The 13,233-nt window shown below is 45.1% G+C and overlaps 1 protein-coding gene across 4 annotated transcripts in view; it reads left to right on the forward strand.

Moving 5' to 3' along the window:
• LOC112223798 (MAP/microtubule affinity-regulating kinase 3-like) overlaps positions 1-13,233 on the forward strand; it is a 142,826-nt gene that overhangs the window by 78,028 nt on the left and 51,565 nt on the right. The window lies entirely within an intron of this gene.

A 13,233-nucleotide genomic window follows, 5' to 3' on the forward strand; every position in this document is an offset into this window, starting at 1 on the left:
ATCTACAAAGCCGATTTGTGATCGCCTGCCTTGCCTTGCCCAGCAGGCTCCCCTTTGGTGGTCTGAATCCGCCGGCATGTGGTTGGAGATCGTTTGGTTATGCCTGTGGGACGCCATTTTGTTTGTGTTTCTCTCACTCAACTTCCGCTCTCCCACTTTCTCCCTCCCACCAAGCCAGGTAGGTCAGGGAGGGAAGGAGGATGATATGGAGAAAGAAACTGTGTTAGTTAATAGGGTGAATGGGAGGGGCAGAAAGATATGCCCTCAGTGAATTTCAAATTGCGATGCCAATAAAGCATATTGAGTTAAAATATGACAGGTGTTCGGGAAAAGTGAGAGACGAGGTGGGCAATGTTCCCTCAAATGTTTTTGCCGCTGAGCAAATTTTAGGTCTTGTGAGCGGAAACTTGAATGTTGTGAGAATTCTGCGCAACTTCCGGTGCTCGTTTACAGTGACCACTAAGGCTGTACCCTTACAGTTTAAGACAGTAGCCAATATGCTATTGTGGCAATTTGAGCATAATGTAGGCCTACCAACAAAACCAATGGAACAAATTCCGTAACATTTTCACATGGAAATATCATTTAGATTTATGCAATATAGTCTACAGTAGCCTATATGTGGGGATCAATGCAGCCTTACATTGCATGACACTTAAAAAAATGTGTTTTACATTATGAAGACTTGACATTTTAATTTGTAATTTTTTGCTTGGTTTGTAACGCCATGGGCCAAATAGGTGTCTTTAAACTGCCTTTTGCTGTGTTTACTTTACAAAATAAAATGAATTATTACCATACAGAGATTTAGACAATGTAAGCTACCCCTCTGCCTATTGGCTTATTTGCATATTTGACCTGACAGATTGAAATGTAGGCTAACACGGAACCCAAACCGGCTACAAGCGTGCTCCATCGTGCATAAATGTATTTTGTTCCCCCACACCAAACGCGATCACGACACACAGGTTAAAATATCAAAACAAACTGAACCAATTACATTCATTTGGGGACAGGTCGAAAAGCATGAAACATTTATGGCAATTTAGCTAGTTAGCTTGCACTTGCATGCTAATTTGTCAAATCAAATCAAATGTATTTATAAAGCCCTTCGTACATCAGCTGATATCTCAAAGTGCTGTACAGAAACCCAGCCTAAAACCCCAAACAGAAAGCAATGCAGATGTAGAAGCACGGTGGCTAGGAAACACTCCCTAGAAAGGCCAGAACCTAGGAACCCAGGAAAAACACCCTAGAAACCTAGGAAGAAACCCAGAGAGGAACCAGACTATGAGGGGTGGCAAGACCTTTTCTGGCTGTGCCGGGTGGAGATGTTCAAATGTTCATAGATGACCAGCAAGGTCAAATAATAAAATAATAAATCACAGTAGTTGTCAAGTGTGCAACAAGTCAGCACCTCAGGAGTAAATGTCAGTTGGCTTTTCATAGCCGATCATTGAGAGTATCTCTACTAGAGGTCGACCGATTATGATTTTTCAACGCCGATACCGATACCGATTAATTGGACAATTTTTGTATGTATTTATTTATTTCTAATAATGACAATTACAACAATACTGAATGAACACTTATTTTAACTGAATATAATACAATAATGAAACATGTTCAATTTGGTTTAAATAATGCAAAACCAAAGTGTTGGAGAAGAAAGTAAAAGTGCATTATGTGCTATGTAAAATATGCGCCATGTAAGAAAGCTAATGTTTCAGTTCCTTGCTCAGAACATGAGAACTTTTGAAAGCTGGTGGTTCCTTTTAACATGAGTCTTCAATATTCCCAAGGTAAGAAGTTTTAGGTTGTAGTTATTATAGGAATTATAGGACTATTTCCCTCGATACCATTTGTATTTCATTAACCTTTGACTATTGGATGTTCTTATAGGCACTTTAGTTTTGCCAATGTAACAGTATTGCTTCCGACCCTCTCCTCGCTCCTCCCTGGGCTCGAACCAGGAACACAACAACGACAACAGCCACCATCGAAGCAGCGTTACCCATGCAGAGCAAGGGGAACAACTACTAGATGGCTCAGAGCGAGTGACGTTTGAAACGCTATTAACGCGCGCTAACTAGCTAGCCATTTCACTTCGGTTACACCAGCCTAAACTCTGGAATTGATAGGCTTGAAGTCATAAACAGCGCAATGCTTGACGCACAACGAAGAGCTGCTGGCAAAACGAACAAAAGTGCTGTTTAAATGAATGTTTACGCACCTGCTTCTGCCTATCACCGCTCAGTCAGATACTTAGATACTTGTATGCTCAGTCGGATTATATGCATCGCAGGACATGCTAGATAATATCTAGTAATATCATCAACCATATGTAGTTCACTAGTGATTATGATTGATTGTTTTTTATAAGATAAGTTTAATGCTAGCTAGCAACTTACCTTGGCTTACTGCATTCGCGTAACAGGCAGTCTTCTTGTGGAGTGCAACGAGAGAGAGGCAGGTCGTTATTGCGTTGGAGTAGTTAACTGTAAGGTTGCACGATTGGATCCCCCGAGCTCACAAGGTGAACATCTGTCGTTCTGCCCCTGAACGAGGCAGTTAACCCACCGTTCCTAGGCCGTCATTGAAAATAAGAATGTGTTCTTAACTGACTTGCCTAGTTAAATAAAGGTATATAAAAAATTTAAAAAACAAATCGGCAAATCGGCGCCCAAAAATACAGATTTCCGATTGTTATGAAAACTTGAAATCGGCCCTAATTAATCGGCCATCCCGATTAATCGGTCGACCTCTAATCTCTATCGCTCCTGCTGTCTCTAGAGAGTTGAAAACAGCAGGTCTGGGACAGATAGCACGTCCGGTGAACAGGTCAGGGTTCCATAGCCGCAGACAGAACAGTTGAGACTGGAGCAGGAGTTTAACTAGCTATTTAACTAGCTTACTGTTGCTAGCTAATTTGTCCTGGGATATAAACATTGAGTTATTTTACCTGAAATGCACAAGGTCCTCTACTCTGACAATTAATCTACACGTAAAACAGTCAACCAAATCGTTTCTAGTCATCTCTCCTCCTTCCAGGATTTTTCTTTTCTGGACTTTACATTGTGATTGGCAACTTTCAGACATTAGGTGCATTACCTCCACCGACCTTGTTTGTCTTTGTCACCCATGTGTGTATAACCAATGAGGAGATGGCACGTGGGTACCTGCTTCTAGAAAACAACGAGGAGATGGGAGAGGCAGGACTGGAAGAGGCAGTGCGATCAGCATCAGAAATAGAACTGACTTCTTTTTTAGCCCTTGGCAACGCAGACGCTCGTTGGCGCGTGCGAGAGGTGTGGGTGCAATAATTGAATAATATAGATTTCTACATTTATTTTGTAATGCACGCGACGCGAGCGGTGTAGTCAGGGTATAAGCCTACACGTTTTGTACACTTGTAGGAAGCAGTAACTCCTATAAGCCTACACGTTTTGTACTCTTGTAGGAAGCAGTAACTCCCCATTGCTGACCTATACGTATCTATAACTGGGCTAATAACTTGCTAATTAGCAAAGAACATCAACAAATGTGGAAATGTGGCTCTCTGGTCTGGTTTGTTTTTGGTTTGTTGCATTGAAAAGGGGCTGACATAATCTTGATTCGATCACGGGAAAAAACATTGATCTATATAATGCAAACTAATTGTGCTAGGTAATATAAATAGAGGGAGAGAGACTGAGGGATACAGACAGTGAAGAGGTAATATAAATAGAGGGAGAGAGACTGAGGGATACAGACAGTGAAGAGGTAATATAAATAGAGGGAGAGAGACTGAGGGATACAGACAGTGAAGAGGTAATATAGAGGGAGAGAGACTGAGGGATACAGACAGTGAAGAGGGGAGAGAGACTGAGGGATACAGACAGTGAAGAGGTAATATAAATAGAGGGAGAGAGACTGAGGGATACAGACAGTGAAGAGGTAATATAAATAGAGGGAGAGAGACTGAGGGATACAGACAGTGAAGAGGTAATATAGAGGGAGAGAGACTGAGGGATACAGACAGTGAAGAGGGGGAGAGAGACTGAGGGATACAGACAGTGAAGAGGTAATATAAATAGAGGGAGAGAGACTGAGGGATACAGACAGTGAAGAGGGGAGAGAGACTGAGGGATACAGACAGTGAAGAGGTAATATAAATAGAGGGAGAGAGACTGAGGGATACAGACTGTGAAGGGGTAATATAAATAGAGGGAGAGAGACTGAGGGATACAGACAGTGAAGGGGTAATATAAATAGAGGGAGAGAGACTGAGGGATACAGACAGTGAAGGGGTAATATAAATAGAGGGAGAGAGACTGAGGGATACAGACAGTGAAGAGGGGGGAGAGAGACTGAGGGATACAGACAGTGAAGAGGTAATATAAATAGAGGGAGAGAGACTGAGGGATACAGACAGTGAAGAGAGGGAGAGAGACTGAGGGATACAGACAGTGAAGAGGTAATATAAATAGAGGGAGAGAGACTGAGGGATACAGACAGTGAAGGGGTAATATAAATAGAGGGAGAGAGACTGAGGGATACAGACAGTGAAGGGGTAATATAAATAGAGGGAGAGAGACTGAGGGATACAGACAGTGAAGAGGGGGAGAGAGACTGAGGGATACAGACAGTGAAGAGGTAATATAAATAGAGGGAGAGAGACTGAGGGATACAGACAGTGAAGAGAGGGAGAGAGACTGAGGGATACAGACAGTGAAGAGGTAATATAAATAGAGGGAGAGAGACTGAGGGATACAGACAGTGAAGAGAGGGAGAGAGACTGAGGGATACAGACAGTGAAGAGGTAATATAAATAGAGGGAGAGAGACTGAGGGATACAGACAGTGAAGAGAGGGAGAGAGACTGAGGGATACAGACAGTGAAGAGGTAATATAAATAGAGGGAGAGAGACTGAGGGATACAGACTGTGAAGAGGTAATATAAATAGAGGGAGAGAGACTGAGGGATACAGACTGTGAAGAGGTAATATAAATAGAGGAGAGAGACTGAGGGATACAGACAGTGAAGAGGTAATATAAATAGAGGGAGAGAGACTGAGGGATACAGACAGTGAAGAGAGGGAGAGAGACTGAGGGATACAGACAGTGAAGAGGTAATATAAATAGAGGGAGAGAGACTGAGGGATACAGACAGTGAAGAGAGGGAGAGAGACTGAGGGATACAGACAGTGAAGAGGTAATATAAATAGAGGGAGAGAGACTGAGGGATACAGACAGTGAAGAGGTAATATAAATAGAGGGAGAGAGACTGAGGGATACAGACTGTGAAGAGGTAATATAAATAGAGGGAGAGAGACTGAGGGATACAGACAGTGAAGAGGGGGAGAGACTGAGGGATACAGACAGTGAAGAGGTAATATAAATAGAGTGAGAGAGACTGAGGGATACAGACAGTGAAGAGGTAATATAAATAGAGGGAGAGAGACTGAGGGATACAGACAGTGAAGAGGGGGAGAGACTGAGGGATACAGACAGTGAAGAGAGGGAGAGAGACTGAGGGATACAGACAGTGAAGAGGTAATATAAATAGAGGGAGAGAGACTGAGGGATACAGACAGTGAAGAGGTAATATAAATAGAGGGAGAGAGACTGAGGGATACAGACAGTGAAGAGGGGGAGAGACTGAGGGATACAGACAGTGAAGAGAGGGAGAGAGACTGAGGGATACAGACAGTGAAGAGGTAATATAAATAGTGAGAGAGACTGAGGGATACAGACAGTGAAGAGGTAATATAAATAGAGGGAGAGAGACTGAGGGATACAGACAGTGAAGAGGTAATATAAATAGTGAGAGACTGAGGGATACAGACAGTGAAGAGAGGGAGAGAGACTGAGGGATACAGACAGTGAAGAGGTAATATAAATAGAGGGAGAGAGACTGAGGGATACAGACAGTGAAGAGAGGGAGAGAGACTGAGGGATACAGACAGTGAAGAGGTAATATAAATAGAGGGAGAGAGACTGAGGGATACAGACTGTGAAGAGGTAATATAAATAGAGGGAGAGAGACTGAGGGATACAGACTGTGAAGAGGTAATATAAATAGAGGGAGAGAGACTGAGGGATACAGACAGTGAAGAGGGGGAGAGACTGAGGGATACAGACAGTGAAGAGGTAATATAAATAGAGGAGAGAGACTGAGGGATACAGACAGTGAAGAGGTAATATAAATAGAGGGAGAGAGACTGAGGGATACAGACAGTGAAGAGGGGGAGAGACTGAGGGATACAGACAGTGAAGAGAGGGAGAGAGACTGAGGGATACAGACAGTGAAGGGGTAATATAAATAGAGGGAGAGAGACTGAGGGATACAGACAGTGAAGGGGTAATATAAATAGAGGGAGAGAGACTGAGGGATACAGACAGTGAAGAGGGGAGAGAGACTGAGGGATACAGACAGTGAAGAGGTAATATAAATAGAGGGAGAGAGACTGAGGGATACAGACAGTGAAGAGAGGGAGAGAGACTGAGGGATACAGACAGTGAAGAGGTAATATAAATAGAGGGAGAGAGACTGAGGGATACAGACAGTGAAGGGGTAATATAAATAGAGGGAGAGAGACTGAGGGATACAGACAGTGAAGGGGTAATATAAATAGAGGGAGAGAGACTGAGGGATACAGACAGTGAAGAGGGGGAGAGAGACTGAGGGATACAGACAGTGAAGAGGTAATATAAATAGAGGGAGAGAGACTGAGGGATACAGACAGTGAAGAGAGGGAGAGAGACTGAGGGATACAGACAGTGAAGAGGTAATATAAATAGAGGGAGAGAGACTGAGGGATACAGACAGTGAAGAGAGGGAGAGAGACTGAGGGATACAGACAGTGAAGAGGTAATATAAATAGAGGGAGAGAGACTGAGGGATACAGACAGTGAAGAGAGGGAGAGAGACTGAGGGATACAGACAGTGAAGAGGTAATATAAATAGAGGGAGAGAGACTGAGGGATACAGACTGTGAAGAGGTAATATAAATAGAGGGAGAGAGACTGAGGGATACAGACTGTGAAGAGGTAATATAAATAGAGGGAGAGAGACTGAGGGATACAGACAGTGAAGAGGTAATATAAATAGAGGGAGAGAGACTGAGGGATACAGACAGTGAAGAGGTAATATAAATAGAGGGAGAGAGACTGAGGGATACAGACAGTGAAGAGAGGGAGAGAGACTGAGGGATACAGACAGTGAAGAGGTAATATAAATAGAGGGAGAGAGACTGAGGGATACAGACTGTGAAGAGGTAATATAAATAGAGGGAGAGAGACTGAGGGATACAGACTGTGAAGAGGTAATATAAATAGAGGGAGAGAGACTGAGGGATACAGACAGTGAAGAGGGGGAGAGACTGAGGGATACAGACAGTGAAGAGGTAATATAAATAGAGTGAGAGAGACTGAGGGATACAGACAGTGAAGAGGTAATATAAATAGAGGGAGAGAGACTGAGGGATACAGACAGTGAAGAGGGGGGGAGAGACTGAGGGATACAGACAGTGAAGAGAGGGAGAGAGACTGAGGGATACAGACAGTGAAGAGGTAATATAAATAGAGGGAGAGAGACTGAGGGATACAGACAGTGAAGAGGTAATATAAATAGAGGGAGAGAGACTGAGGGATACAGACAGTGAAGAGGGGGAGAGACTGAGGGATACAGACAGTGAAGAGAGGGAGAGAGACTGAGGGATACAGACAGTGAAGAGGTAATATAAATAGTGAGAGAGACTGAGGGATACAGACAGTGAAGAGGTAATATAAATAGAGGGAGAGAGACTGAGGGATACAGACAGTGAAGAGGTAATATAAATAGTGAGAGACTGAGGGATACAGACAGTGAAGAGAGGGAGAGAGACTGAGGGATACAGACAGTGAAGAGGTAATATAAATAGAGGGAGAGAGACTGAGGGATACAGACAGTGAAGAGAGGGAGAGAGACTGAGGGATACAGACAGTGAAGAGGTAATATAAATAGAGGGAGAGAGACTGAGGGATACAGACTGTGAAGAGGTAATATAAATAGAGGGAGAGAGACTGAGGGATACAGACTGTGAAGAGGTAATATAAATAGAGGGAGAGAGACTGAGGGATACAGACAGTGAAGAGGGGGAGAGACTGAGGGATACAGACAGTGAAGAGGTAATATAAATAGAGGGAGAGAGACTGAGGGATACAGACAGTGAAGAGGTAATATAAATAGAGGGAGAGAGACTGAGGGATACAGACAGTGAAGAGGGGGAGAGACTGAGGGATACAGACAGTGAAGAGAGGGAGAGAGACTGAGGGATACAGACAGTGAAGAGGTAATATAAATAGTGAGAGAGACTGAGGGATACAGACAGTGAAGAGGTAATATAAATAGAGGGAGAGAGACTGAGGGATACAGACAGTGAAGAGGTAATATAAATAGTGAGAGACTGAGGGATACAGACAGTGAAGAGGTAATATAGAGGGAGAGAGACTGAGGGATACAGACAGTGAAGAGGTAATATAAATAGAGGGAGAGAGACTGAGGGATACAGACAGTGAAGAGGTAATATAAAAGACAGAGGGAGAGATGCGAGCTAATTGATACAGACAGTGACTGTGGGATTAGTTGGCCATGGTCTCATTTCAGAACAGTATGTGGCCATTGCTCCTGGCACCAACATATGCTTGAGAAATCTGCAGGTTTTCTCTCCGAGACAATTTCTTCGGCAGGATGGAAAGTAGCCCAAACAAACATTTTCAATAAGCAGCCAGATACATAAATGTTCAGATTATGCCAAATGTTGCTAAGAGTAACAATGTGACTTCTGGGCCATATGTTCAGTTGTCTTCCTTTCATAGCAGGGTCCCCTTGTTGGTGGGGACACCCAGGGAGTGCACAGTTTTGTTCTCTCTCATCTCTAACACTGGCATATACAGTGCCTGAGACTGGGACGGAGATTTGTCTTCCAACAAGACAATGATCCAAAACATAAAGCAAAATCTACAATGGAATGGTTCAAAAATAAACATATCCAGGTGTTAGAATGGCCAAGTCAAAGTCCAGACCTGAATCCAATCGAGAATCTGTGGAATGAACTGAGAACTGCTGTTCACAAATGCTCTCCATCCAAACTCACTGAGCTCGAGCTGTTTTGCAAGGAGGAATGGGAAAAAATTTCAGTCTCTCGATGTGCAAAACTGATAGAGACATACCCCAAGCGACTTACAGCTGTAATCGCAGCAAAAGGTGGCGCTACAAAGTATTAACTTAAGGGGGCTGAATAATTTTGCACGCCCAATTTTTCAGTTTTTGATTTGTTAAAAAAGTTTGAAATATCCAATAAATGTCGTTCCACTTCATGATTGTGTCCCACTTGTTGTTGATTCTTCACAAAAAAATACAGTTTTATATCTTTATGTTTGAAGCCTGAAATGTGGCAAAAGGTCGCAAAGTTCAAGGGGGCCGAATACTTTCGCAAGGCACTGTATGTAGCCTAGTGGTTAGAGCGTTGGGCTTGTAACCGAAAGGTTGCTCGATCGATTCCCCGAGCTGAAAAGGTACAAATCTGTCATTCTGCCCATGAACAAGACAGTTAAACCACTGTTCTTAGGCCGTCATAAATAAGAATTTGTTCTTAACTGACTTTCCTAGTTAAATCAAATAACAATTGTTCTTCCAAATATTGCATGCGATATGGATATTGCACATGTCGATATTAGGATGTGAAGTTGATGTAATTGTGCAGCCCTAACCGACAGACAAGCAGGGTGCATTCTGTGCAATTCAACATCCACATACGTTTTTAATGTACCAGACATCAATATGATTAAATATTGTCCTAGTTCTGCAGAATGTGTGTATTCTGGAGGGCACCCACAGACAAAGTGAACCAGAATAGTGATTTAGAAAGAGAGTCGTACTCATCTCTGCTCCAATTCAGTTAGATAGGGAGGGATTTAGCCTGATGGCTGGTGATTTTTCCATCTAACTGTAGGCTTTGATTTCACATTCCCTCAGCCTAGCGCTTCGTGTCCAGTCATGGCACATCACTGAAGCAATTGGCATAATGCATTCAAGGCCTATGAGAAATGGCTATGAGAGTGTTTGGAGGCACACGTGCACACACACATCACCCGTTTCTCTCCTGCCTCCTGGAACACACACACACACGCACACACGTGTGTTTCTCACCCTTTCCATGCTCTGTATCCCGTACCCTACACACTCCTGTCCCCTGGAACACACACACACACACACGTGTGTTTCTCACCCTTTCCATTCTCTGTATCCTGTACCCTACACACTCCTGTCCCCTGGAACACACACACACACACATCACCCATGTGTGTTTCTCACCCTTTCCATTCTCTGTATCCTGTACCCTACACACTCCTGTCCCCTGGAACACACACACACACACATCACCCATGTGTGTTTCTCACCCTTTCCATGCTCTGTATCCTGTACCCTACACACTCCTGTCCCCCTGGAACACACACACACACATCACCCATGTGTGTTTCTCACCCTTTCCATGCTCTGTATCCTGTACCCTACACACTCCTGTCCCCCTGGAACACACACACACACATCACCCATGTGTGTTTCTCACACTTTCCATGCTCTGTATCCCGTACCCTACACACTCCTGTCCCCTGGAACACACACACACACACACACACACACATCACCCATGTGTGTTTCTCACACTTTCCATGCTCTTTATCCCGTACCCTACACACTCCTGTCCCCTGGAACACACACACACACACATCTGCACACGGTGGTGGTGGGCTGGAGGCTGCAGCAGAATTGCTGTCAGCTGCTATGTGGAGTCTGTCTACTCATCTGTCTTTTCTTGTGTCTGCCTGCCTGCCTGCCTGTCCCCTGGCCTGTCTACCTACCTGCCTGCCTGTCTACCTACACCTGTCACCTACCTGCCTGCCTGCCTGTCACCTATGGCCTGTCTACCTATGGCCTGTCTTTATCCCTGTCTACCACTGGCCTGTCCCCCTGGCCTGTCTACCACACCTGTCACCACACACACCTGTCTACCTACCTGTCTACACACTATGGCCTGTCTACACACCATCACCCATGGCCTTTCTCTACCTATGGCCTGTCTTTATCCCTGTCTACCTATGGCCTGTCCCCTATGGCCTGTCTACCTACACCTGTCACCCATGGCCTGTTTGTCTACCTATGGCCTGTCTTTATCCCTGCCTGCCTGTCACCTGCCTGCCTGCCTGTCTACCACATGGCCTGTCTATCTGCCTACCTGGTGGTGGGCTGACTGCCTGTCTACCTGTGGCCTGTCTACCTGTGGCCTGTCTACCATCTGTCTTTTCCTGTGGCCTGCCTGCCTGCCTGTCTACCTATGGCCTGTCTACCTACCTGGCCTGTCTACCTATGGCCTGTCTACCTATGGCCTGCCTGCCTGGCCTGTCTACCTATGGCCTGTCTACCTATGGCCTGTCTACCTATGGCCTGTCTACCTATGGCCTGTCTACCTATGGCCTGTCTACCTATGGCCTGTCTACCTATGGCCTGTCTACCTATGGCCTGTCTACCTATGGCCTGTCTACCTATGGCCTGTCTACCTATGGCCTGTCTACCTATGGCCTGTCTACCTATGGCCTGTCTACCTATGGCCTGTCTACCTATGGCCTGCCTGCCTGTCTACCTATGGCCTGTCTACCTACCTGCCTGCCTGCCTGTCCCTGCCTGCCTGCCTGTCTACCTATGGCCTGTCTACCTACCTACCTGCCTGCCTGCCTGACTGCCTGTCTACCTATGGCCTGTCTACCTGCCTGTCTACCTGCCTACCTACCTGCCTGTCTGTCTGCCTGTCTGTCTACCTGGCTGTCTACCTGGCTGTCTACCTGCCTGCCTGCCTGCCTGCCTGTCTACCTGCCTGCCTGCCTACCTGCCTGTCTACCTATGGCCTGTCTACCTGCCTACCTGCCTGTCTACCTGCCTGTCTACCTGCCTGTCTGCCTGCCTGCCTGTCTACCTGCCTGTCTACCTGTCTGTCTACCTGCCCGTCTACTTGCCTGCCTACCTGCCTGTCTACCTGCCTGCCTGCCTGTCTACCTATAACCTGTCTGTTTCATGTTTTTGTATTTTTTTATTTCACCTTTATTTAACCAGGTAGGCTAGTTGAGAACAAGTTCTCATTTGCAACTGCGACCTGGCCAAGATAAAGCAAAGCAGTTCGACACATACAACAACACAGAGTTACACATGGAATAAACAAACACACAGTCAATAATACAATAGAGAAAGTCTATATACAGTGTGTGCAAATGAGGTAGGATAAGGGAGGTAAGGCAATAAATAGGCCTTAGTGGTGAATTACAGTATGGAAAATTAAACACTGGGATGATGGATGTGCAGAAGATGAGTGTGCAAGTAGAGATACGGGGGTGCAGAGGAGCAAAATAAATAAAATAAATGACAATACGGCGATGAGGTAGTTGGATGGGCTATTTACAGATGGGCTGTGAACAGGTGCAGTGATCTGTGAGCTGCTCTGACAGCTGGTTCTTAAAGCTAGTGAGGGAGATGGGAATCTCCAGCTTCAGTGATTTTTGCAGTTTGTTCCAGTCATTGGCAGCAGAGAAATGGAAGGAAAGACGACCAAAGGAGGAATTGGCTTTGGGGGTGACCAGTGAGATATACCTGCTGGAGCACGTACTACGGGTGAGTGTTGTTATGGTGACCAGTGAGCTGAGAGAAGGCAGGGCTTTACCTAGCAGAGACTTGTAGATGACCTGGAGCCAGTGGGTTTGGCCAGTGGGTATGAAAGCAGGGGCCAGCCAACCAGAGCGTACAGGTCGCAGTGGTGGGTGGTATATGGGGCTTTGTTGACAAAACGGATGGCACTGTGATAGGCTGATTCCAGTTTGCTGAGTAGAGTGTTGGAGGGTATTTAGTAAATGACACCGCCGAAGTCTAGGATCGGTAGGATAGTCCGTTTTACAAGGGTATGTTTGGCAGCATGCGTGAAGGATGCTCTGTTGCGAAATAGGAAGCCGATTCTAGATTTAATTTTGGGTTGGAGATGCTTAATGTGAGTCTGGAATGAGAGTTTACAGTCTAACCAGACACCTAGGTATTTGTAGTTGTCCACATATTCTAAGTCAAGAACAGTCCAGAGTAGTGATGCTGGACAGGTGGGCAGGTGCAGGCAGCGATCGGTTGAAGAGCATGCATTTAGTTTTACTTGCATTTAAGAGCAATTGGAGGCCA

Source organism: Oncorhynchus tshawytscha, linkage group LG18, assembly GCF_018296145.1.
Source record: "Oncorhynchus tshawytscha isolate Ot180627B linkage group LG18, Otsh_v2.0, whole genome shotgun sequence".
In the NCBI taxonomy this organism is placed as follows: domain Eukaryota; kingdom Metazoa; phylum Chordata; class Actinopteri; order Salmoniformes; family Salmonidae; genus Oncorhynchus; species Oncorhynchus tshawytscha.